The 26,804-nt window shown below is 41.6% G+C and overlaps 1 protein-coding gene across 4 annotated transcripts in view; it reads right to left on the minus strand.

Annotated features, from left to right (window-relative positions):
- Positions 1-1,424: 1,424 nt before the first annotated feature.
- Positions 1,425-26,804, minus strand: part of LOC149447636 (uncharacterized) — a 279,294-nt gene continuing 253,914 nt past the window's right edge. For 2 of the 4 annotated variants that reach the window (XR_016305840.1, XM_089652264.1), the window contains one exon: positions 1,425-1,580. The gene's annotated coding sequence lies outside the window, so the exon portion shown is untranslated. Of the gene's footprint in view, positions 1,584-26,804 lie in introns of all 4 variants that reach the window. The other 2 variants (XR_016305841.1, XM_089652262.1) reach the window with 1 other exon arrangement.

Genomic DNA, 26,804 nt, shown 5'->3' on the forward strand with positions numbered 1-26,804 from the left:
GGTGTCTCAAGATCGTGCAGAATTGTAAAGGCTGTCTCAAGATCGTGCAGAATTGTAAAGGCTGTCTCAAGATCGTGCAGAATTGTAAAGGGTGTCTCAAGATCGTGCAGAATTGTAAAGGGTGCCTTGGCTGAAAAAAGGTTGAGAAACACTGCAATAGAATATGAAGTACAATCAACTGTGAATGTCTCCCAATTAAAACCTACCTATTTGTATGCATTTGCCGCATTACTACATGCTATACAGGCTTTCTTGGCACACTTTGCCATATTGGTTAAGGCAGAGAGGCAGTTCCAAAAAATAATTTTAAAAAGTTTAACGAGTTGGTTCACCTTTACCAAAAACGTGCTTATGCAGGTGAGGGGCTCCTGTAGATAAATACAAACTGTGCAGCTTTTGACTAAAGAGGAATAACACCCTTGCTATAGGTGTAGGCCATTTGCTTACTTCCCAAAGCCTGGCTGAAAAACTCTCAGAGATGGCATTCCTAGATCCTGCCTTGTTGATTGGACGTTGCCAAGTCACTCCCAGTCATTACTCTCACACCCAACATCACAGGAGGGAGCTCCCAATGCCATGCATATGTGTAGTCCATTTTTTCCTCCGTCTCATCGTCACCAAGCTCAGAGCAACTGCAACAAGGGAGAGAAAGTGCATGCCAGGGGGTTTGAATCGGTTGAAATTGTCTCAGCAAAGTTCTAGCAACAAGGAGGGAGGAAATGCCATCTCTGGAATATTTTTGACCAGACTTCAGGAGGTACACAGATGACCTACACCTATAACAAGGGCATTATTTAACTTTGGTTAGAGCTGAGCAGTTTGTTTTTATACCCAGACACCACTTACCTGCATAGACAGTTTTTTGGCAAAGGTGGAGTAAAACTCAAGAACAAAATTATAACATACTGCAAACATCAGTCCTTTGATGTGGTAGCTGCATTTGTTTTTTCCCCTTCATGTTCACAGTTTGATCTTGCCAGTAACACACTTCCTATTATAGTAGGACAATACTCGCTCATCCTTTTGTATCAGAACAACAGAAACGATATAGGATTACAACCCCCCCCCCCCTCTCCTATTGTCTATAACAGATGGGCATTGTTCTGTAGTCTTATCTTCTGTACCAAGGCAACAGAAACAAGATAGGACTACAGAAACATGGCCTTCTATTCTTCATAATAGGTATGGTTCTGTAGTCCTCATAATGTAACTGATAACAGTCAGCACAGGAATTAAACTCACAAGATTTCCGGCATGATCAACAGGGATTTTGAACCTGTCAAACAGGTTTAACAAAACATTTTCAATGGTATACTCAAAGAGACTAAAAGAAAAACTAAAAAAAGTTCATTGTTGGGGTTTACATACACTTTAATACTGGAAAATGCTTCCACCAGTAAGGAAAAACATGTAACATACCTTAACAAAGTTATCAGGAAACGCTCCTCGCTTGCCGTTTAATTCTCCTTCCAGCCATCCCTCCTCTTCCAGTTTCTTCACGTTCTTGATGATGTCACCCACCCGTATGGACAGCTCATCCTCATGTACCGCATCATAGTCATATTCCACAATGTATTCAACTGCTTAAAAAAAAAATAAAAGCTGTAATTTATATAACAAGACATTTAAACCAAGAATAAAAGCAGTCTGCTATAAATGTATTTATTTGCAGCCTAGAACATTCACAATGAGAACATGAAACAGGTAAGTGAATTTGTTTGTTGCAGGGAACAGCCAATAAACACAAGAATTTAGGAGCCTTGATACTTCAGACAAAATTACTAGGAGACATAACCTAACAGATGTAGACTGAATACTCAAACCAACAATAAACATGTAATGGGAGAAACGGAGAAGATATTACCACTCTCCTCCTGACAATACTAGCTATTTGGGTGTCAACATTATCCTCTGACTTTTACACATTCTAAAATCACTGACATGGAACAAATATGTAAATCTGAAGTCTTTACTTCACTTGTTATGTATTTGATCCAGACCAATGGCAGAGACAATGCTGAAACCAGGCGCTATTCAGGCAGCAAGCATATTAAAAAGGAGGCCCGAACGAGCAGTCTTCCATTTCATTCAGGACAGGTTTTCTTTATCAACTCTGCATTAAAAGCTGAAAGAGGCACTTGAGGTTTTATACTAATCTCTCTGTATGTCAAACAAACCTCTTTCCTGGCTGACCACTACCTCCTGCCCAACAGAGCAGCTAGGGGACTTGAAATTCGAGAGGTAGAGGCACCAATTGGATAATCAGGAAGAGGGAGGCCAATCAATGCCACTCATTTTTCAAATACCATAGACTCCCTAAATTTCATGCTGCACCTATCAGACCCATAGGGAAGCCACTTTAGGTCCCTGGTGCAGATCTATTTTTAGCAATTACAAAAATACAGGCAGCATGGGGAGGCAAGCTAAAATCGATCAGTACAATGAAAGCGTATTTTTTTAATTTTTTTTTTGGATGAAAAGGTGTCCAGCACTGGGCCATGAATCCATCAGGTGGGGAGGCAGGGCAGTTCACACCCATTCCCTGCAGGCCCAGAGTCATAACACAGCTATGAAAAGGGGGCCTGGATTAGCAGGAAAGTGCCAGGGCTTTGCCAGAATGGGACTCCGCCATATTTTGTAATGGTTCATTTGTGCTGGGAGCGCATTTCCACACTGGCAGCAGTCCTTTAATCATCCATATATGACTGTGTAGTCAGACAACAAATTGGAAACAGCCCTGTCCCCTCTCTATTCTCATTGGCTCACTGGCTGTAATTGACAGCAGCCAATGAGGAGAGGGAGTCCCGAGATAGCCCAGACTCCAGTGCATATTGCTGGATCGAGAGGGGGCTTGAGTATTAGGGGAGGCTGGGGGAGATGCTGTTTATTACTATCATGCATAGAATGCATGCATGTAGGTAATAAAAAACCTTCAGCCTTTAAAACTACTATAAAGCTCCATTCACACTTGACAAATGGCAGCCAATGCATTTCAATGGAAACCATTCAAATCTATGCGAGTTAGGCTCTATGTACACCAGCTTAAAAAATGTTCTTGCCAAAAAAAGGCAAATTTTGAGCATTTTTAGCTTTTTTTCTGCCAAGTGCAAAGCTTACAAAACACCTCTGGCCTTCCTGATGTGTATGGACACATAGAATAACATTAGTTGCTTCAACAAGCAAATCAGTAAAGTCCTCTAGGAGCAGCATTTTTTTGTTTTTTTTTGCCAGTGTGCATGGAAACTTAAAGTTGCAGTGACTTTAAAAAGGTTCCTGCACTACGTTGATGAGACTTTCAAGCAACTTGAGTACCACAGACTACAATGTAAACTCTCAAAAGCTGCACCTTAATGTTATCAATACAATAGTTGTGCAACAGTCAAAGCCAAAGTCACATCCATCCAAAGTTGCAATGTAAAGTTGAAATAGAAATCGCACGACTTTAGAGTCGCACAAGTGTGAATGGAGGTGTCGTAGGAAAAAAAATTAGATAGGCAAATTGATCAGAGCTATGGAAATTTAATTGCATATAGAGATTGCAAGATCTGGCCCGAGCACCTCTCTGGTTTCTGAAAGAATTATAACATACTCTACAGGCTGTATACAAGAGATATTGTATAAAGGAAACTACCACTGCATGCAGGATTGTTCTTTAAAGGGTACTGCACAAATATGCATAGATAAAATGATCTGAGAACAGATTAATACTTTTCAGGTTCTCGGAGTCAGGGGTCAACAAAATATGGAGTTCAGGAGCTAGCAGCATTTATTTTTTTAAGCCAGCTTCACTGATAACAACTAGATAAAACCTCAGAAGTGGGTGTTTAATTCAATCAAATCACATTTTGATTTTCAGCGGTCAATGTCTACTCTCACATATTTTGTCATCTTTCTCCCAAGCTTTATTTCTGGATTATCAGAAGATCAGGTCAGTTACATTACCCACCAGAAGGTTCAGCAGAACCTCAGGAAAGACTCTCTTACCAAAGATCCCATCTACTATACCTTTTAGGACTTCCATCCCAATTATGCTGGTAGGTTAACTGTCTAAATTGTCCCTAGTATGTGTATGTATGAATGTGAGTTAGGGACTTTAGATTGTACGCCCCTTGAGGGTTAGACTGATGTGAATGTACAATATATGTATGTAAAGAGCTGCGTAAATTGACGGCGCTATATAAGTACCTGAAATAAATAATTAGGAAAGATCTGGACACATTGCAGGCTGCCTTAAAGGGCCATAAACGTGAACAAGAGAAAATTATTTGCACCTAAAGCTGTTGTGGAGACCTGGGTTTGCCACAACTGATAAAGTTCTATGAAGCTACACACCCGGCCCAATTGGTTCTATCCCATGTGCGTAAAGGGTCTCCTCAGTGGGGCCAAATGGAGGCTCTCTTTCTTGCAAACCACATACAGTAGAGACCCTCATGTGGATTAATTTAAGGCTTAGATCCCTCCCCCCCCCAAATCTGGCATTGTTGTGGTACAGACAGACAGAGATAAAAAGGTTTTCAGGTCTTCACATGTTCACAACACCAATTTTTGTGAATCCTGGATTTAATCTGGGAAAACAACTCTTTTGAATTGGAGATTTACACCAACTCTCTAATACCTAGAACACAGGAGCAGAAAACTGGACAACAAAAAAAGGAAGAAAAAAAAACCAAACATTTGGCGGGATCGTCCGATATAGTGACTGTAATTACACAGCTTGTGACAGCTGATCATGACAGTTCATGCGACAATATTCAAAAAGGACGAAAAAAAAAAAAATGTTTTTCTCGTAAGAGAACAGAGTAAACAATTCTCATTTAATCAGTATTCATCCGAGGAAAAAAAAAAAAAAAAAGTCTGATATTCTCATCTTGCGTATAGGGCATTAGATAGCTTTGCATCAGGTAGACAAAACCTTTTCTGCACGGACAGTTAGCTAATCAAAGGAGGTCCACTCAACTGCAGAGTCACCTCTGGCTATGTAAAAACCTAACCAAGGTGAAAACCCACACTTCTACAATTCACGTGCTATTACAGGAGACAACCCAAAAACTGTTCTACATGACTCTTTGGGAAACTGTTTGAACAAAGACTTTGAACTTTCTCAGCAGCACACCTGGTGAATAATTATTATACAGTATTGATAAAGCGCCAATAGTTCGCTCAGTGCTGTACATTACAAAGGGGGACAGAACATGTGACAGAATACCAAAACAATGCAAAACATGAGGGGATTGAGGGATAATGTCTCCGTTACTACTACTAGAATACCAACAAACCATAAATAGCTGTAGCCAGGAGCTGGCAAAGTTAGTAAACCCCTTGGACTTAGTCAAAAAAACAATTGGATCGTGGGTAATCAGTAGATTGTCTAGCATTTTGAATACCTCATAGACCAAATGTGGGACCTGTGGATTCACTGTATCTTTCCTTCACATCTCCCTGCAAAGTTTGTACTGCAAAGGACCCTTTTCCTTCCCTTCCCATTTTCTACCCCTCTTCTACTCGGCGATTGTTAAATATTATAGCATAATGATCTCCTAACATTGATCACTAAAGCCTAGTACACGTGGGCGAATGTCAGACGGCATTGGCTGGTTCAATAGAAACTGGCTGACATTTGGCCTGTGTGTAGGGTAGCCGGTCCGATAGAAGCTGTCCGTTCCTCAGGCTTCTGTGGATGGGGCATAACTAGCCCAGCCCATTGGGTTGAACAAAAACAAACAAATAAAAAAACCACGAAATGTGGATGAGGCTTTACACCTTGTATGCAGAGACTAAAGATACTGATCTTACTGTCTCTCATTCACATTTGTGAAACAGAACATAAAAGCTCTTAGTATTGAATGGCTTTTCTATGTGTATTCATGAGCTTGTAAAAAAAAACAAAAAAACAAAAAAAAAAAAAACCTCAAAAGTTAGTCAGCAGCTGTAATTTTTAAGGAACATAGAGTTTTGTCCAGTCCTACTTTAGGTGCAATAAAGCATTATTAAATGAAGATGTGTGCAGCAGGAGAGCATAGCAAGGAGCTCCTTGGAATTTGGATGTGGAGACAGTAACTCAAGGTAGAAGACCTATCAATGGAGTCCCATCAAATACAAGCAGCTAGGAGATATGATTTATCTAAAATTCTCCTATGCTAAAAAGCAAATTTTGAATAGAATTACTCTTTAACAGTTCAAAATGAAAGTAGCCCTTCAGATGGCTTGGATGTATCAGCAAAAAAGTAAAGAGGAAGCTACAGTTTACCATTTCCAATGTGTGTTCATATAGTAACACAAGTCACCCTAACCACTACCATCACCGATGTTTCAATTTGGGTGGATGCTCCAGCTTTAAAGGGCCAGTTCACACAGAACGATTCCATGTGCATTTGACACATCGCGTTCAAAAGCGCTGCACTTGCAAGTCACAAACGCAGTACACTTGCCTGCACTAGATTGCATGGTCAGTAGTATCATGCAATCCGGTTGCTGCAGGTGTTTTTTTAAAGTAGTGCATTCACTACTTTAGTGCAGCCAAGCTCGCTCAAATAAATGGGCTGAAGTTGCACTGCAACTGGATCGCTTGTGAAACGCACAGGAACACACAGTGCACTCCTGTGCCATTCAGGGTGTGAACCGGCCCATAATGCCACCACAAAGAATTCATCTTAATGCATGCTGCAAATCAATACAGAAACAGATTGCAGTCAAAAAGGCATATAGTGGTTTTGTATATATAAACCTAACATAGTGCATGTGGTTATTGTAAGGTATTCAAATTAGCCAAGCTTCAGTAGGTTAACCACTTAAGCTCTGGAAGGTTTTACCCCCTTCATGACCGGGGCATTTTTTCGTTATTCAGCAAAGTGCTACTTTAACTGGCTATTGCACAGTCATGCAACACTGTACCCAAATGAAATTTAGAAAATGGTTTTCACAAAAATAGAGCTTTTTGGTGGTATTTGATCACCACTGTTTTTTTTTTATTTTATAAAAAGAAAAAAAGAACAAAAATTGTGAATAAAAAAAAACATTTTTTATTTTCTGCTATGAATCATATATAATAAAAAAAATCTATTTTTTTCATAAATTTAAGCCAAACTGTATTCTGCTATTGGTCTTTGATAAAAAATAAAATGTATATTGCTTGGTTTGTGTGAAAGTTATAGCATCTATTAACAATGGTACAGTGGAGAAAATAATTATTTGAGCCTCTTCAGATTTTGTAAGTTTGCCCACTTAGAAAGAAATGAAGGGCCTATAATTTTTTATCATGTGTGTATTTTAAATGATAGAGATAGAACATCAATCAAAAATCCAGAAAAAAAAAAACCATGATACAAATGTTATAAATTGAGTTGCAGTTCAGTGAGTAAGATAAGTATTTGATCCCCTACCAACCAACAATAATTCTGGCTCCCACAGACTGGATATGTGCTCATGTGGTACACAGATTAGTTCTGTCAATTTAGGAAGGTGCTCCTAATGACAATTTGTTATGTGTATAAAAGACACCTGTCCACAGAATCAAACCTCACCATCCTGTCAAAGGATATCAGTGATAAAATTGTAGACCTTCACAAGGCGGGAATGGGCTACAAAACCATTAGCAAGATGCTTGGTGAGAACGAGACAACTGTTGAGCTCTTACTTGCAAAAGAAATACAAAATAACCATCAATCGCCCTCGGTCTGGAGCTCCATGCAAGATTTTGCCTCATAGGGAAAGGATCATGACAAAAGTGAGGGATCAGCCCAGGACTACACAGAAGCAGCTTGTGAATGATCTCAAGGCAGTTGGACCACAGTCACCAAACAAACCACTGGTAACACAATACGCCGCTATGGATCGAAATCCTACATAGCTCGCAAGGTCCCCCTCCTCAAGAAGGAACATGTACAGGCCCATCTGAAGTTTGCCAATGAACATCTAAATCAGTGGTTCTCAACCTTTCTAATACCCCTTAATACAGTTCCTCATGTTGTGGTGACCCCCAACCATAAAATTATTTTCGTTGCTACTTCATAACTGTAATTTTGCAGTGGGAGGAATAGCGCCCCATCGTGGGCGTCAGTGGGGGGAGGAATAGCGCCCCATCGTGGGCGTCAGTGGGGGGAGGAATAGCGCCCCATCGTGGGCGTCAGTGGGGGGAGGAATAGCGCCCCATCGTGGGCGTCAGTGGGGGGAGGAATAGCGCCCCATCGTGGGCGTCAGTGGGGGGAGGAATAGCGCCCCATCGTGGGCGTCAGTGAGGGGAGGAATGATGGGGCACTATCCCTTCCACTGACACCAATGATACTTACCTTGCTGACTCCTGCTCCAGCCTGGGCTCGCTCTCTCCCTCTCCCATCTACAGGCAGCATACCTGTCTGCAGCAGCAAAATTTGCACTTACCTGTCAGCTGTCTTCCTCCTCTGGCCTCTCTCTTCACTCGCTCCTGCAGCTCCCTCGATCTTCTTCGATCTCCGCGCGCTGCCGCTCGGCTCCTCCTCTCCAAGCTCCACCTCCTCGCCGGTGATTGGCCGCCTGTGTGCCTCTCCTGAGCTACAGTTCCGGTGGCCAATCAGCGGCAAGGAGGCGGAGCTGTTGAGTGATCCCGAAGGCGTGGCCAGGTTACAGGGGCAGCATATCATCCCGCCCACAGATCGCCTGAGACAGGAGCGGTGTCTCAGTTCCTAAGACCATCGGAAATATGTGTTTTCCGATGGTCTTAGGCGACCCCTGTGAAATGGTCGTTCGACCCCCAAAGGGGTCGCGACCCCCAGGTTGAGAACCGCTGATCTAAATGATTCCAGAGAAAGATTGGGAGAAAGTACTGTGGTCAGATGAGATCAAAATTAAGTTCGTTGGCGTTAACTCAACTTGCCGTGTTTGGAGGAAGAAAAATGCTATGACCCCAAGAACAGCACCCTACAGTCAAGCGTGGGGGTGGAAACATTATGCTTTGGGGCTGTTTCTCTGCTCAAGCTACTTTATGCACCTTTGCCACATTGAGGGGCCAATGGATGGGACCATGTATTGTAAAGTCTTTGATGAGAACCTTCTTCCCTCAACCAGAACACTGAAGATGGGTTGTGGATGGGTGTTCAAACAAATCAATGACCCAAATCATACTGCCAAGGCAATAAAAGGAGTGGTTCAAGAAGAAGCACATTAAGGTCATGGAGTGGCCTAGCCAGTCTCTAGACCTTAATCCTATAGAAAATTTATGGAGGGAGCTGAAACTTCAAGTAGCCAAGCAACAGCCAAGAAACCTTAAGGCTTTTGAGAAGATCTGCTAAGGAAGAGTGGACCAAAATCGCTCCTGAAATGTGTAAAGACCTGGTAACCAACTACAAAAAATGTCTTACCTCTGTGCTTCCCAAAAAGAGTTTCTCCATCAAGTACGATGTCATTTTTTGCTTGGGGATCAAATACTTATTTTACTCACCGAATTGTAACTCAATACAGTTGTGGCCAAAATTATTCAACCCCCAATGCTGTAAAGGGGTTTAGGGACTATAGTGTACATTTGGAATTGTATTCAGAATCAAATCCTACAAGGACGTTGTAACTACCCAAATGCAACTAAAATGACATCAATTGTTTATGTAATACAGTAGTAAATGGTTCTTATGTGGTTTCTTCATTGCCACAATTATTCAACCCCTTAAAGACTACCACTCTGAAGAACAGAGGTTCATACAGGTGCTTTCCATCAGGTATTGAAAACACCTGTGGATGTCACCGAGCAGCAATCAAGCATAATAAGCACCAATTAGGCAGCTTTAAAATGACTGTGATACTCAGCTCCTTCTAGACATTTACTGGTGTGGTTACAAACATGGTGAAGGCAAGAGAATGGTCCAGGAAGACAAGAGAAGAGGTGATTTCTCTTCACAGGAAGGGCAATGGCTATAAGAAGATTGCAAAGATGTTAAACATACCAAGAGACACCTTAGGAAGCATCATTCGCAAATTCAAGGCAAAGGGCACTGTTGAAACGCTACCTGGTCGTGGCAGAAAGAAGATGCTGACTTCGACTGCTGTGCGCTACCTGAAGCGTAGAGTGGAGAGAAGTCCCCGTGTGACTGCTGAGGAACTGAGAAAAGATTTGTCAGATGTGGGTACAGAAGTTTCAGCCCAGACAATAAGACGCACACTGCGTAATGAAGGCCTCCGTGCCAGAACTCCCAGGCGTACCCCCTTGCTGTCTCCAAAGAATAAGAAGAGTCGACTGCAGTATGCCAAAAGCCATGTGGACAAACCACAAAAGTTGTGGGATAGTGTTCTGTGGACTGATGAAACAAAATTAGAACTGTTTGGGCCCATGGATCAACGCTATGTTTGGAGGAGGAAGAACAAGGCCTATGATGAAAAGAACACCTTGCCTACTGTGAAGCATGGTGGAGGGTCAATCATGCTTTGGGGCTGTTTTGCTTCTGCAGGTACAGGGAAGCTTCAGCGTGTGCAAGGTACCATGAATTCTCTTCAGTACCAGGAGATATTGGATGGAAACGTGATGCAGTCCGTCACACACCTGAGGCTTGGGAGACGTTGGACCTTTCAACAGGACAATGATCCCAAGCATACCTCCAAGTCCACTAGAGCATGGTTGCAGAGGAAAGGCTGGAACATTTTGGAGTGGCCATCGCAGTCACCAGACTTAAATCCGATTGAGAACCTCTGGTGGGACTTAAAGAAAGCAGTTGCAGTGCGCAAGCCTAAGAATGTGACTGAACTGGAGGCCTTTGCCCATGAAGAATGGGCGAAGATACCCGTAGATCGCTGCAAGACACTTGTGTCAAGCTATGCTTCACGTTTAAAAGCTGTTATAACTGTAAAAGGATGCTGTACTAAGTACTAAGATTGAATGTCACTTGGGGGTTGAATAAAACTGATAATGCTGTGAGCACAGAAAAGACATTTGTGGTTATTTCATTATAACTGTTATGTTATATTTGTCTGACCTACAAGTGCCTCTTTAATGTAAATGTAAGCAAGATGACTGAATGATCAAAAGCAATGTCAAACTGGCCAAAACACTCAATTTCAGTGGGGGTTGAATAATTTTGGCCACAACTGTATGTAACATTTGTATCATGTGCTTTTTCTGGATTTTTTGTTGATATTCTGTCTCTATATTAAAAATACGCTTCATTTCTTTGTAAGTAAGCAAACTTACAAAATCTGCAGGGGATCGAATAATTATTTTCTCCACTGTATATTTCTAACTTAACAGTTTTCCTCACTATATATATATATATATATATATATATATATATATATATATATATATATATATATATATATATATATATATATATATATATATATACACACACATACATACATACATACATACATACATACATATACACTGGATTTTCTCTTTTTATTTGATACTAGTAACGGCATTGATCAAAGACTTATAGTGGGACTGTGATAGTGTGGCAGCCAATCTGACATTACCTGACACTAAGGTGAAACTGATTAACTGACACTGACAAAACCAGTGTCACTAATACAATGATCAGTGCTAACACTATACACTGTCACTGTACTAATGACACTGGCTGGGTAGGATTCAACATCTAGGGGAAATCAAAGGGTAATTGTGCGTCTAACAAGTATAGTGTGTGTAATATGTGCTGCTGTGGTGTCTCTTTAGATCAACTACAGTGCTCTGGGAAGCTTTTGGCCTGCATTAAGACATATGTGGTCAACATGTGGCCCTCCAGCTTTTGCAGAACTACAAGTCCCATGAGGCATTACAAGCCGCTGACAGTCACAAGCATGATGGGACTTGTAGTTTCACAACAGCTGGAGGGCCACAGGTTGAGCATCCATGCATTAAGGGCTTGTTTTCACAAGTGCTGCCCTCTGTCCATGGTGGACTGCTATTCAGAGCGTTTGACAGGCAGTGAGACCCTAAAAGTGGGTACCATCAAGGGTTTCAACTTGGAACTACAACTGTAAATGCAGTACTGCACAAACAGACAGCACAAAGGAACAAAAGCTACTCCTTTCCTCCTGCACAGCAATGGTTGACAGGGTCTCTGTGTCTTTCTTGCATGCACATGTAGAAGAAAAAAGCCTAGATGATCCTGTATTTCCTTCATACAGGAAAGGAGTGGTAGGAGCGGTAGCTCCTCCTGCACACTATGAGAGAGTGTACAGTGAAATCAAAGTAAGCAATTTCTTTTCAGGAGAAGAGTCTGTACAACTTTGCTAGACTGAAAGAAGGCTGGCGTTAAGCTTTAACATGAAAAAACAAACAAAACAAAAACTGGAGAATATGATCAGAAACACAGAAGTTTCAGACTGCTGGGTTTCACGCGCCCAGTCTGCACTGATACAGCTCAGCAAGTTTCAGTTCCATCATGCCTTTTATAGATTTCACCACCAGGACACAGTTGTGTCCTTGAAAATTACATAATCAAATTTTAAAAAGAAATGTTAAAGTAAATCTAAACTAAATCACTAAAAATATAAATATACATTTCAAAGGTATTTTTAATCTTTTTAAAATCTTCAGCTTTTATTATAATAAAACTTGGTGATTCTGCCATAAAGGTACCTGTTCAGGCACTTCCAGTTGAGGGGTGACAACGGTTTCCCATCCTGCATGGTCACTCTTCACCTCTCCTCCCACCCCTTTCACAGCAGTTACTCATGGCCTTTATTTGACAATCCTTTGCTATAACCCTTCGAAGAAATGGCCAGATTCTCCTCCCATTGACTTCAACGGGGATTGCATTAAATATAAGCAATTTGTGGATTTTACCGTTCACAAAACAGTATGCAAATCGACTCAAACATATTTACAAGAGTTTACCTTTCTCCATTGAGAAGCTTTGCCCACTCAACCTGAAAGCGATATTAAATCTTTTTTTTCCCCAAGACCATATTATACTTATACCTGCTCTGTGTGATGGTTTTGCATAAAGCAGCCCCAATCCTATTCTAGAATCCCCACTCCTGGCTACTCCTCCCTTCTGAGTACCCACCCAGCAAGCTGCTTGTGTCCATTGACACAGACCGCAGGGCTCAGCCCCACGCCATGAAAGGATTTGACTGACAGCAGCAGAAGCCATTGGTTCCCGCTGCTATCAATCTGACCTGTGAGGAGGGAGAGAGTAGAGAGAATCTCTCTGAATTGAGATTGTACTCAGGTAAGTATAAGGGAAGGCTACGGAGGGCTCTTGGGGCAGCTGATATCCTGGACACAGAAGGTTATGACCTTAATGTACAGAATGCATTGAGGTGAAAAAAATCTTTAGGCTATAGAACCACTTGAAATTCAAGCGTAGTAGCCTGTAATAAAATGTACTGCAGAAATATAATTAACAGAATCGCTTCATAAAACAGACCTGTGTGTTCATGTTCACTTTTCCACTTCATTCACAATTTGCTAGCAAACAAATTACATAACTGTGGTCTCGCTGACAGCTGCTAAACCTTTAATTGTGGTTCCAAGTGTCATCTTCTCGGGACTTGCTCTTTTAGCCGATTTTCATTCATACAAGACCTGTGTACGGGTGAAAATGTTTTATGTGGACTCTTTTAGCCCCATGACTGCCGAAAAAGTGGTGATCCTTGCACCAGGCCACATTATATGTTGTGCATTTCCTAACTTGAATTAGCTTTTTCCCCCCCAACACTTTGTAAAAAGACCTGGGTCACCAAAACATTCATTTGGATCTGAAGTTAAAATGTTCTTTAGCTGATACTTTGCTAAACAAATGGCATGTTCCAACATCCTCTAATGGGTGTTTTGGTCAAAAGGATATTCACACAAAGTCAGAAAAATTTTCAGTCATCTGCCCAGGCCCCCACCTATTTCCTTAGCCATCACAAAACATTTAAACCTATGGAGAGTTTGTACCCCACAAGAACTTTGTAACACAAACTTTCCAGTGGGTTTAATGGAGAGTTATTCTGTCCACACACACTTGAATGTTGCTTATTACTTCTAAATGGGCCAAAATTTGAGCTGTGGGTGGCCCTGTCTGCATGCTGCAGGCATCATCCTGGTATAACCACTCAAAGTGCAGTGATGTACCAGTACGTCGCTGGTCCTTTTGGGTATATATGGGTATGTATGCGAAGAAGAAATCTCTGCCAGAAGTGTGTGTTATGCTCACCAATAGAAAATATCACCCTGCATCCACCCACTTCTAATGATGGGAACACATGAACTGTTATTTTTTTGTCATTAAGAACAGATTCCTCTATTCACACTGCTCGATGTGGATGAAGAAATCTCTGCCAAAAAAGTTTACTTTTTAAATATATGCCGAAGCACACACCTACTTATGTATATTCTGAGAGCAAGACCATGTTGCTTTCAGAATAAACAAGTCGGTGCTGCAGCTGAATGGCATTCCTACAAAGAAAACAGCAATGGTTAACAATAAAACAGTAAAATCGTAACAATAGAACAGTAACTCGACAAAAACAAAAAAAAAAAATATTTTTGGTTAAAATATTTAATTTTTTTTGTACTTGTATTTTATAGTTGTTTTTTTTTTTCAAACTTGAATTTAACCAGACTGTAGGGTCTCTCAAAATGCGATAGCCAGTTTCCTGACTACCCAACATTTTTCGATACCCTGTGCAAACATGTGCTGTTAACTGTGCCATGCTGTACCCTATACTAATATTCCACTAGTGTGTGGTAGCCACGGAAGCAGTCCTTGAGGCAAAGACCAGGTTGGCCAGCACAGGAGGGACAAAAAAAAAAAAAAAAAAAGCGGGTGTCACACCTTTGTAACATTTCAGCAACCTGGGAACAGGGTCGGGTACGCCTGACCTTAGCAGGGACCTCTTCCCCATCGTCTGAGCTATCTGTCAGGGTGCCGCTGTTGTCTACATGTTCGTATTCTGAGGCTGATTGTGTCAGTGAGTCTTCCGCTTCGCTGTCACCTGACATGCTCAGAATCCGGAGTACCTTTCAATTGACATTTTGGCCACTAAATTAATAGCTATCTAGCGTGACTCACGGGAAAGAGAGCACATGGCTGTCAGGGACTGCTTGAACCACAAAAAAAAAAAAAAAAAAAAAAATTACCAGTAAGTGGTAACAGAGATCAGGCCTGATTTTGCGAACACTGTGGTTTTGGATGCAATGTATCAAGGGACAGTGATCTACTGACACGGCACTTGCTGGGGAAGGGGGGGGAATCGTAGGGGCTAAACGCAGGTGCTGGCAGGTGCTGGGGCTGATCCCACCAACGCTGCGTTTTTGGGGACACTATACTAGTGTGAACGCTGGTATAGTGCTGATCTGATCAAAGATAATGCTCCGTTCAGACACTATACTAGTAATGGAGGTTTATGTGAGCAGGTTCCTGGCAATCAAGGGGTTAAATGTGAGAACTTGCATGACGACGGGCAATCTGGCACTATCTGAAGTCACCGGCGACACCAATACAGTGATCAGCAAAAAATATGTACACTGCACTAATGACACTGGTGACAGGGCAGTGAAGGGGTGTGTTCTAACTGTTAAAGTGTGCAGGGCAGGGATCGATCATACAATTTAGGCCGAACATCACTGGCCTAAAATCGGATGATTGATCCCTTAGGGATCAAATCCCGGCACCCGCGGGTCGGCGGGAGTGCGCCCCCCCGGCCCACGAACACAGTGGGAGCGCAAATCACGTATTATATACACACACACACGTGATTTTGCACACCCGTGCAGCCCTGTAGCAGTATTTCTGCTATAGGGCGGTTGGGAAGCAGTTAAAGAATACAGGCACACAATGTCATTTATAATACAGTAGAAGGTAGAGAAATACGCTGCAGCTGGGGCTGCCAGATGGTGGAAATACAAGCATATTTTATGCTGTACGGCTACATGTCCATATTTAAGTCAGTTTGCATGTAGCTTAAAGGATAAGTTCACCTTTTGAACAAAAATATTAAATGCATTATTTTTGGTTGCAGGAGCCTGTAAAGCATTCCACTAGCGATCAGATCGCTGATATCATGCAGGTCTCCTGCAGACCCGTCAGTATATCTGCTTGCCCGTATGGGATGTACAGGCAAACAGATTTACTGACAAGAAGATTCAATGAGAGCTACAAGCTGACAGCTGCTAAGGTTCATTCATTCACAAAACACTCTGAATGAATGATGCGACTGTACGGGTGGAGCGCCACGAGTCCGCACAAAAAATAACAGCTAGTACTGGGAACTTCTAAACGGGAACATGTAACATGTTTCCAAAGGTGAACTTATCCTTTACAGTAAATTCACACTGGTGCGACTTGTCATGCGACTTTTGGGTCCAAAGTCACAACTCCGTTTCCCAATTGGTACCATTCATATCTGTGCGACTTCAAAGTAGTTCCTGAACTACTTTGGTCCAACTTTCATGCGACTTGAGGGCCACAGACTTAAATGTAAACCCTCCAAAGTCACATGAATATCGCACCTGAATGTTGTACATGCGACTTGTGTGCTACTTTGTACAGCAGAAACAATCATACTTAAAGGTCAAACCCATCCAAAGTCACATCAAGTTGCACTGTAAAGTCGCAATTTAAAATTGCATGATCTTGAAGTCGCACAAGTGTCAATGGAGCCTTAGGAAAAGCACAGGGGATTGGGCAACAGTACATTAGGTACAAAGGCACTCCCATGCACTGTTACATCTTCAGGCCACATCACCCAGTACCATATAAAGAAGATAATGGAATTCATGCTATATATATATATATATATATATATATATATATATATATATATATATATATATATACATACACACATACATACATATATATACATACACACACACACTTACATACACACACACATACATATACACACACACACATTCACGCTCCTTCCCTTTTTAGTGTTGGTTGTCTAATCAAAGCATGTCTAACTTTGCAGGTTAGCTCCACTATAGCAAAGGTCAATACATAATCTTGCCTGTACATAATCTAGTTTCTAGAATGCTAAGCAACATGCCATATCCTTTAATAAGCATGTGTCACAAATCCCACATAGGAAAGTACTACACTGAGAACACACAAAGTGCTCCACGTCAGCAGTCCCACAGCGTACATCTGGAGTTCAGAGGGAAGAAGGCATACACATGTATTACTAGACAGACTGAACTTTAAAGCACAGTGAGATTAACTTCCCATTTTAAACTCGTCACACCATTTAACTCATGCTCAAGAAAACTTTCAGCTTTGCTGTCAATCTTTTATATAGTTTACACTGTATTTTGTTTTTCACCCATTTTGGATAGAACAGGAAAATGGTTAAAACCTGCTCTTTGTTCCTTGTTGCATTGGATGACTTCCCTCCAATTCCTCTCTTACTAAAAACAAGAGGAAATGAGAGAACATCTCTCAGTGTGGGAAATGTCTTCTCTGTTCTCACTAGGATAAGTGTTCCTATTGGAAGATTGACCTTCTCTTGCTGGTATAAAAATTTTTAGAGCGCTCTGTGTTTCTGGCCCAGTGACAATGATCACCAGGACAAATACAATAAATCTTTCCAACAGAGACAAAGAGTAATAAGACCCCACGGTTTTTGTTTTTGAAATGGTTTAGGTTTCAATGCAAAATGGAGCAAATTTATTTAAAGTGGACATTTAATCTTATATTTTGTCTTCCCTGGTTCCTCTCCCCAAACTGTGGGGAAACCAATCAGGAGAACCGGCTTGTAGGACAACAATGTTCCTCCCTAGATACAGAAGGATAAGTGAGCATTTTCACCCTCTAAGTGTGTTATTGGCACAATCATCAGGTGAAAACATACAAGGGGCGTTAACGTCAGATCAGGACGTTTAATTTCACATGTAAAAAAATGGATGCTAGCATGGCGGTACAACACGCAGTAGTAAGTGGCAAGTGTGTCCTATTACTGATAGGTAGTGCACATGTTGCAGGCCAGTCCAGAGACTGTTAATCAAGATGGCAGACAACAGTGTTAGTGCGTACATGGGACAGCGTGTGGTGATGGTTTCTTGTGAATGAAGGCGTAAAACCGGAGAATATCTACAGAAGACTTCAAGCACAGTACGGGGATGAGACAATCAGCTGCAGTAAGACATGTGAATGGTGTAAGCATTTCAAAGATGGCCGTACGTCCATCAGTGAAGATCCTGGCAGTGGTGGTTCCCAGCCCACAGCAGTGGGCATTCAGCATGAGGAATGCCTGATCCTGGATAATCAAAGTATAACCTGTCCTGAAATTGCACAAGAGACAAATCTTTCTGTGGGAATGGTGAACACAATGATGACAAAGTTTAACAGGTTGTCATACGATGGCTCAGGCGTACTAACAAATCTTTCTATGCCAAAGCTTTCCAGGTATTAGTTAAATTCTGGGATAGGTGTATAAATGTAGAAGGGGAGTATGTAGAAAAATAAATGCAGTTTGGCGTGAATGATGAGTAGGACGTCCCTCATAAGTCTTATTTTTTTATATAGCTGCATTTGCCCTTTTCTTTTACGGTTTATTTTTGGATTATATTACCAATACTGTACTGCTTTAAGAAGCAGAATTTACTCCTGTTATGTCAATGAAATCATTAGTTAAGGGCTGGCGCCTGGGAATTTTTATTCGGTATATCGCCAGAGAAATATAGTTCAACTGTATGTTGTGATACAAAATATATAACTATTAGGGCTCATGTACACTGCAGCTGATAAAATTCACATTTAGGAGCTGTGCGTTTTTTTTCAGCAGCCCCTGAACTCTCCCTAATGCTTTCCTATGTGTGTACACATCTTCATTTACAGGCATTTGAGTTTACAGTCAATTTTATCAGCGTTTCAAATGCAAATCGCTTGTAAACGCGGCAAATCGCGTTTATAAGCGGTTGAAATGTTTTTCTTTTTAACTCTTCCAGTTCCGATGCTGTCCAGAGCCTTTTTTCATCATGAAAAATGCATGCAAAGCGTTTTCAAGGTACTCAGATGGACAAAACACTGAACACAAGATGTTCTTACCAAGCCTGTCACACATTGTAATGACCAATTCACACCTCAGACCTCTCCCACCCTTGGAAACAAAAGATATGTTAATGACCATTCACACCTCAAATTCCCCATGAAGACCCCCTGCCAGGTGACCTTAATGACTCACTCCACCAGGCACGTTTCCCACCCTTGGAAACAAAAAAAAATGTTAAATGAGCAACTCACACCTAATTTCTCAACACATACTGCTATCTCTGCTTCTACTCTCTGTATTTCTCTGAAACAGTCTGAAATAGTTAATCATTTACCACTTTTCAGCGTATTCTGAGCATTTGGGAGGTTCTCCTGTGCATATCCTTAAAAAACGCTTCTAAAACGCAAACGCGCATAAACGCATTATGCAAACGCGGCTAAACAGATGTTTGTTAACCTACATTTTCCAGCAATCAGTTTCCATCATTCAGCAGTGTCCCATCTACATGGGGCCTTAGATTATAAGGTGTGACATACACGTCGGGTGTATCTACATTCTGCAGGAGGGTGCCTAAGAGTGTGGTGGTTGATGAAGGCTGAGGCTGCATTGGAGTTACATCATGAGTGGCCGCTCAGTGGCTAAATAAAAGTAATGCTGAACCTGGAAGAAGATGGCAGCAGTGGACAGAGTGGTGAGGAATAGATCTTAAAAAGGAGCTTCAGTCTCCTCTCCCCCCAAAAAATGAAAAGTCAGAAGCTACAAATCCTGTAGCCGCTGACTTTTAATAAAAGAGGAGAGTATGTCAAAACATAAATGCAGTTTCCACTCTTTGAAATTTATTCTATTATGTAAACACAGAAGTCCCAGTTTGACTTGAACGTCCCTCGTATCATAAAATGATAATGCAGTCCTTACATCTAATGACTTCAAGTTGCAAACTATTATATTTTTGTATTTGGGTATAGACACACTAACTGGTCCGAAATCCTGTATAAGCAGATTTCTACTTTAATACCAGAATCTGTGAAGTCAGTGATATCTATTTAATGTGAGTGTATGGTCCTAGCAGTTTCTTAACATATGCAGGGCATGTAAAAGCGAGATGCTTCACGTACATGTAAATGAGGTTACAAATGTGTGAATGTTTGGAGAAAAAAAAAAAAGTTTATATATAGTTTTTAACTTGATATGTATAGGAGGGCTATATATTTGCTAGTTCGATAACAAGACTCTGCAAACTGCCAAGGTCCTTCAGGTCTTCTCTCAACAGTGGTTAATCTTTGTGTTTAATACAAACGCAAAAGCCAGCATTTTTCAGCAGGAGTGCTGCAAAGTGAGGGCTACTTAAAGCTGAACTTGGCCCATAAGGACGTGATAAAAAAAAAAAAAAAAAGGATGTGCTGTAAATTGCCTCTAGCATTGCTCCCGTTTGTTATTACTTGAGGCTGCCATTTTGCTGAAGCCCAGACCCCTGAACAGCAGTAAATCTATAGGCTGTCAACAGATCAGCCTCCCGTTTTCACCACAGTGCCAAAAAATAGAGAGCAACTGAGCATGTGCAAGGTAAGAGAATGTATTATTGAAATTTTAACAGTGTAGGCACTTATTTTAAATGTTTTACATAGCTATAACTGCAAAAGGGGCCAGCCTGAAGTGATCTGGCAGGACTTGTTACTAAACCCTCAACAGTAAAATCAATCTGTATATGCAGTAAAACATGCTGGTTATACTTCCTGTGGAATCTAAGGGGTTAATACTCTGCATTGGGAAAACCGCTGTTTGAGCCTGACTTCTGTGATCCTTTCCTCCTTCCAGTGTCCTGATAAGACATTGTGTGGAGTCACTCTGCACATGCTCAGATTGATGTGCATTGATGGAGTTTTTTTTTTTCCCCTTAGGAGAGTGCATGTGATCAGCACAGGACCAATCTGCATTGTACAGACAGATGTCAGGGGTCCTGCATCCTCCTAGAGCAAATTAAAACTCCTCCTACAAGCTTTAACATGTGCTCAGCTGGACACTGATAGAAGTCACAAGACAGCTCTAACTGCTGATAAGAAAAGGTATTTAGCAGTTTATATTTACAAAAAGAATAGCACTTTCATGTTTTGTGTACTGTGGGAGACCAGATATAGTGAATGCAGGGTCGTGGGTTTAGTAACACTTTAGAATTTGACGAACGTTCCACTTTAACTAATTTGGTAACCAGTTGCAGGCTACAATAAAATTAAATGGTTCAGAATGTTGTATTTTTTTTTAATTGGAATAGCCTATTGAAGACTTTAAGCAATCAGGATCATTTTCTGTGGGACCAATCCCTGTTGGATGTTTACCCAATGTTGAATCACAAAAATCATACTGTTTATTACCCAGATTAGCATTAATCCCACTCTTGCACTCAATCAGGTATGACCAGCCAAAAAAAAGCTCTGAACCAATGCTGCAGCCTACACTATAATCAGGACGTTTACAGCCATCCCTTAAACTGAAAAAACAAGGGCTGAGGACAATCTAAACAAAAACAGACCAGGGAAGCACGTGCCCTAGTAGTGCAATAAACTTCTTTATTAAACAAAGATAAAATGACACAATGTACTTACATGTCACCGAGCTCAATACACAGCTGTGAGAATCCACCTTCAGAACCCCTGTGTGGCTACCACTACATGTAAACCACCCGGCTAAAGACTCCTCTCCCAGTGTCTGTGTGTTAGGAAAGAAAGAAGAGTGGGTTGGCGGCCATAACAGAAGCTGGGATTATGGAGGACTGACAATCATTCAGTATGGTGTACACACGAAGGAGGCAGTGAGCGTTGCCATAAGGTTGAGTCACGGGCCATGGGTTCAGCAATGCCTGATTTACAGGAATACTGACACTTTGCAAATTCAGGGCAAAGGGATAGTATCTCCCAATGGTCCCCCCTACCTCCCCGTCTCCATTTAGCCTAGTTTTAAGTGCCAAAGTACTGAGTCTTACATGCAGAAGATACAGGAAAAGGTTCAAAAACAGACAACTCAACTTCAAATTCATGGGGCTACTTTCTCCTTTTAAAGAGGACTTCGAAAATATAATGTTAATCATTGGCCATCGCACTGATGTATTAATTATTGGCCCGAACACTGATATTGGAATAGACATGTTGGAAATTTTTTGTTAATCAGTGGCTGCTTGCGTTCCAGGCATTCATCCTCGGACAAATGAACTAAAACATTGTCTCATCTTGGTGCACCAAGCAGTTGAAGTAGCTCTCTGCCTCTCAGAGATTGACAAGCTGCCGGCAGCAAGGCTGACAGTTCAACCGTACCTTCCACCTGCACCTAAATGCTGGAGCCTTACGCACCAGGGCTGAACATACAGCGCATATGAAGCTTAATACCTATGATTTTTGCACATATACACAAACAGTACTGTGTGCCTCTGTGCATTAGTATGCCAACGAAGCAGGCAGCACAGTGGCTCAATGATTAGCACGTCCGCCTGGCAGTACTAGAGTCGTCGTTTCCAATTCCAACCACGGCACCACCTGCCTGGAGTTTGCATGTTATCCCTGTGCCTGCATGGGTTTCCTCCGGATACTACGGTTTCCTCCCACACTCCAAAAGACATGCTGATAGGTTAATTGGCTCCTGTCTAAATTGGCCCTAGTATGTGTATGTATGAATGTAGGTTAGGGACCTTAGATTGTACACCCCTTGAGGGTTAGGGACTGATATGAATGTACAATATATATGTAAAGCACTGCGGAAATTGACGGCGCTATATAAGTACCTGTAATAAATAATAATAAATTAGATTAAAATAGCTTTTTTAAAATATGAAGAAACATATTTCCAAATATAAAACTGCTGTGTTGACTTTTCTTCTCCTTTTGCAAATTTAGCTCAGAGAAATGACAGGTTGTAAGAAGTAGGCAAATTACACAAGGGCTTCTTTCTATACTCAAAGAAACACAAAGATTTCTTCAGATGTTCCCCATGACCTAGATTCTATCTGAGCTGTGCAGCGACACGTGCTGCGATTCACCTGCTATACCCCCTTCCCTGCACTCTGTCACCACGTACATGGCCAGCTCCACCTAAACTAACGTTCAGCAAGCAGCAGTCATAACAGCCAGGGATTTCTCCAAAATAAAGAAGTTCATGTAGAAGCAGAGTGGATTTGATTTAAATCACGATTTAAATCACTAGTCAGTAAGGCTTGATTTAAATCCTAGGTTTCTACATAAAGACTAATTCTTGCTGGTATAACTTTAATATGCAAGTAGATGAAGATTTTTAGAATAACTTTTCATATTAGTTTTTTTATCCCCAGTTTAATGGGTTAATCATTCATATTTGGACAACTTTTCTGTTGTACTTAGGAAGGAGAAAAATTACCACCTTAATAATAACAATTTAAATAGATGTATTCAACTGAAACAATAACATTCCAGCATATGTGATTTGCTTAAACATCCATGTTTGTTAACTAATTTGGCTAAACAAAATCTATATATTTTAAGAAACTTAGACTGTCAGCCCCTTCCTCCTCACACTTAGTTTCACTTTCTTCTTGTGCAGATCTATTCCACTCCAAACAATCAGAAAAATATTGTTTCTATTCTATTCACTGAACTTCTTGAAACTTAGCACTGAAGGGGTTGATTCTGTATTCATAGGTTTGTAGAAGTTAGGATTAAGGTCTTTTTCTTAACTCTGTTCATGTTATAACATTTTTGCTGTGAAGAGGCATGTGATCTCCGCTGAGTCAAATTCAGTTTTGAGAACTGAAAAGTAAACCGATCATCTGTGATAATATCTTGTAGGCAGAGAAACTGCCCAATAATCTTACAAAAACCTCTGGAAGAGCATGACATTGTGAATGGATTCATGGAATTTATTTACCAAAAACATTAAACCTATACAGCCTTATTCTACATAATTAAAAAATGGATCTTTATTTCATGATGGAATAACCTTTGGATGGTAATATATTTTACTCAAAAAGCATTTTATTTAAAAAAAATCCGATTCAAATAAAAAAAAATCCGATTCAAATAAAAAAAATCCGATTTAAAAAAAAAAAATCATTGATTTTTATCCACCCTGTGTAGAAGTCATTTGTGATGAGCAGTGACCAGATATTCCCATTTTAGTTTCCAGCCTGCAGGCACACATCTACTATTCATGTCGCAGTTCTGTCCAATCACAATGGCCTGACATTGGGGGAGAGCAGGAGCATCAAAAGTTGCTTCAAGTATGAGGTCTCATCTAGGTACACTTTATACCTACCAACAAGATTTTTTTTCTTGTTAAAGTGACCAAGTCACTTAAAAAAAAAAAAAAAAAAAGAAGGAGCTAAGATTTTTTTTTTTTAAACTGCTGACAGCTAGACTTTATGTCTGTACGTCTCTTCCGTCATAGATTTTTAATAAGTGTAAACTGAGCTGCGCATATACAGCAGGTGCACAGACTACAAGTTACTGTGTGCAACCTGAGGTTGCCTGTAATCTTGTGCTTTGAGCAGGGTGGGGTGGCTTTACACGTTAAACTCATGTTATGCTTCGTACAAAATCCTGATATTGAGCTGTAAGAGTGCGTGCACAAAGTACTGTTTAAACGTCAGTATTTTTGACCAAAATTTCTTGCATTTATTTTGTGCGTATTTGTGTGTACACTTGGAGTAAAATAAATTCTAGCTCTCAGAATGCAATTCTAATCTATTCAAGATAACATTTTACAAGCGTAGGTGCGTAAAAATAATGACCGGAAATGCAGATTTCCATCATTTGTTTTTTACTCATCTTTACGCAGTTTACTCACCTGTGTATACAGGCACATTGAAAAATAGTTACATAGTTAATCTGGCTGAAAAAAAAAAAAAAGACAAAGTCCACTCAGTTCAACTATAAAAAAAAGAAAAATAAAAAGTTATAATCCTATAGCCACAGTTGATCCAGGAGGAAGGCAAAAAAAAAAAAAAACCCAACAAAGCATGATCCAATTTGCTCCTACAGGTAAAAAAAATTCCTTCCTGATCCCCCGAGAGGCAATTGGATATTCCCTGGATCAACTTTACCTATAAATGTTAGTATCCAGTTATATTCTGTGTATCTAAGAAACAATCCAGGCGTTTTTTAAAGCAATCCACTGAGCTGGCCAGAACTAATTCTTGAGGGAGTCTATTCCACATTTTCACAGCTCTCACTGTGAAGAAACCTTTCCGTGTTTGGAGATTAAATTTCTTTTCATCCAGACGTAATAATGGGCTGCATTCTGATCAGACAAAAGAAAAAAAAAGTGTGCAAGAGGCCTAAAAAGCTTATGACACAAGAAAAAAAAAAAAAAAAAAAAAAAAAGAAGGGGGCATCTTTTCCTAAGAATCAAGTTTCAAAATGTATACTAAATTAGTACAGTTTGTACTGAATCATCATTGAATGAATATTAACACACACACACACCTTTTATTCCACTCCTTTTTGTGTGAGTGGCATTAATAGACACTGAAGCCTGGGGTCCAGAGCCAACAAAGCTATTTGCTTATCTTTAGTGGCCTTTGTCCTCATCAAACAGATGTGTGGTCAGTAAAATCCTGGCTTATCACATGACCAAGGTAAACACAATTAACATTACCTACCTCACCCTTTCCAAAGTCTACAGTAAGCCATCCATTTGGTAATTTTCTTTCCTTCAACAGGTTGAAAGAAAGTTGCTCAATCCCTCCTCAGCACAGTTAAGTGTTGTGTCCTGCCTCCAGGAAGCCTTCCCCACTGGCAGAATACAATCATCACTTCTGGCAGCTATAGCTGCCAGCAGTGATCAAATGGAAAGAAAAAAAAAAAAAAGAAAAACCTCAACAGGCTGGTTATACTGAAGTTGATTGATGAATTGACTATACCACTGCAAACCCTCCCATAGATGTTTCTGAAACATCTGAATTTCGGTCTATGGCTGATTTAAGGCAGGCCATACATGATTTTTTTTTTTCAATCAGTCAGCAGGTTTAAATGAAAAAAGATGAACCGGGGGGCAGAGAGCGATGGGGGGGGGGCAGAGAGCGATGAGGGGGGGGGGGGGGCAGAGAGCGATGAGGGGGGGGGGGGGCAGAGAGCGATGAGGGGGGGGGGGCAGAGAGCGATGAGGGGGGGGGGGCAGAGAGCGATGAGGGGGGGGGGGGGCAGAGAGCGATGAGGGGGGGGGGGGCAGAGAGCGATGAGGGGGGGGGGGCAGAGAGCGACATGGGGGGGGGCAGAGAGCGACATGGGGGGGGGGGGCAGAGAGCGACATGGGGGGGGGGGCAGAGAGCGACATGGGGGGGGGGGCAGAGAGCGACATGGGGGGGGGGGGCAGAGAGCGACATGGGGGGGGGGGCAGAGAGCGACATGGGGGGGGGGCAGAGAGCGACATGGGGGGGGGGCAGAGAGCGACATGGGGGGGGCAGAGCGCGACGAGGGGGCAGAGCGCGATGAGGGGGCAGAGCGCGATGAGGGGGCAGAGCGCGATGAGGGGGCAGAGCGCGATGAGGGGGCAGAGCGCGATGAGGGGGCAGAGCGCGATGAGGGGGGGGGGGGCAGAGCGCGATGAGGGGGGGGGGGGGCAGAGCGCGATGAGGGGGGGGGGGCAGAGCGCGATGAGGGGGGGGGGGGCAGAGCGCGATGAGGGGGGGGGGGCAGAGCGCGATGAGGGGGGGGGGGGCAGAGCGCGATGAGGGGAGGGGCAGAGAGCGATGAGGGGAGGGGCAGAGAGCGATGAGGGGAGGGGCAGAGAGCGATGAGGGGAGGGGCAGAGAGCGAGAGTTTGATGATGAATTATGTCATTCAAGATGGAAATCAGAAGGGCTTAGTATAGCTGGTGCAGTATTAGGAATAGAACTACAAAAGTACTCAAAAGCAACAGATGTGGAAGAAAAAAAATTAAAAAAAAAAAAAAAAAGAAGG

The sequence above is a fragment of the Staurois parvus genome, unplaced genomic scaffold, assembly GCF_062004578.1.
Source record: "Staurois parvus isolate SC_StPar_1 unplaced genomic scaffold, SC_StPar_1.0 ptg000678l, whole genome shotgun sequence".
Classification (NCBI taxonomy): Eukaryota; Metazoa; Chordata; class Amphibia; order Anura; family Ranidae; genus Staurois; species Staurois parvus.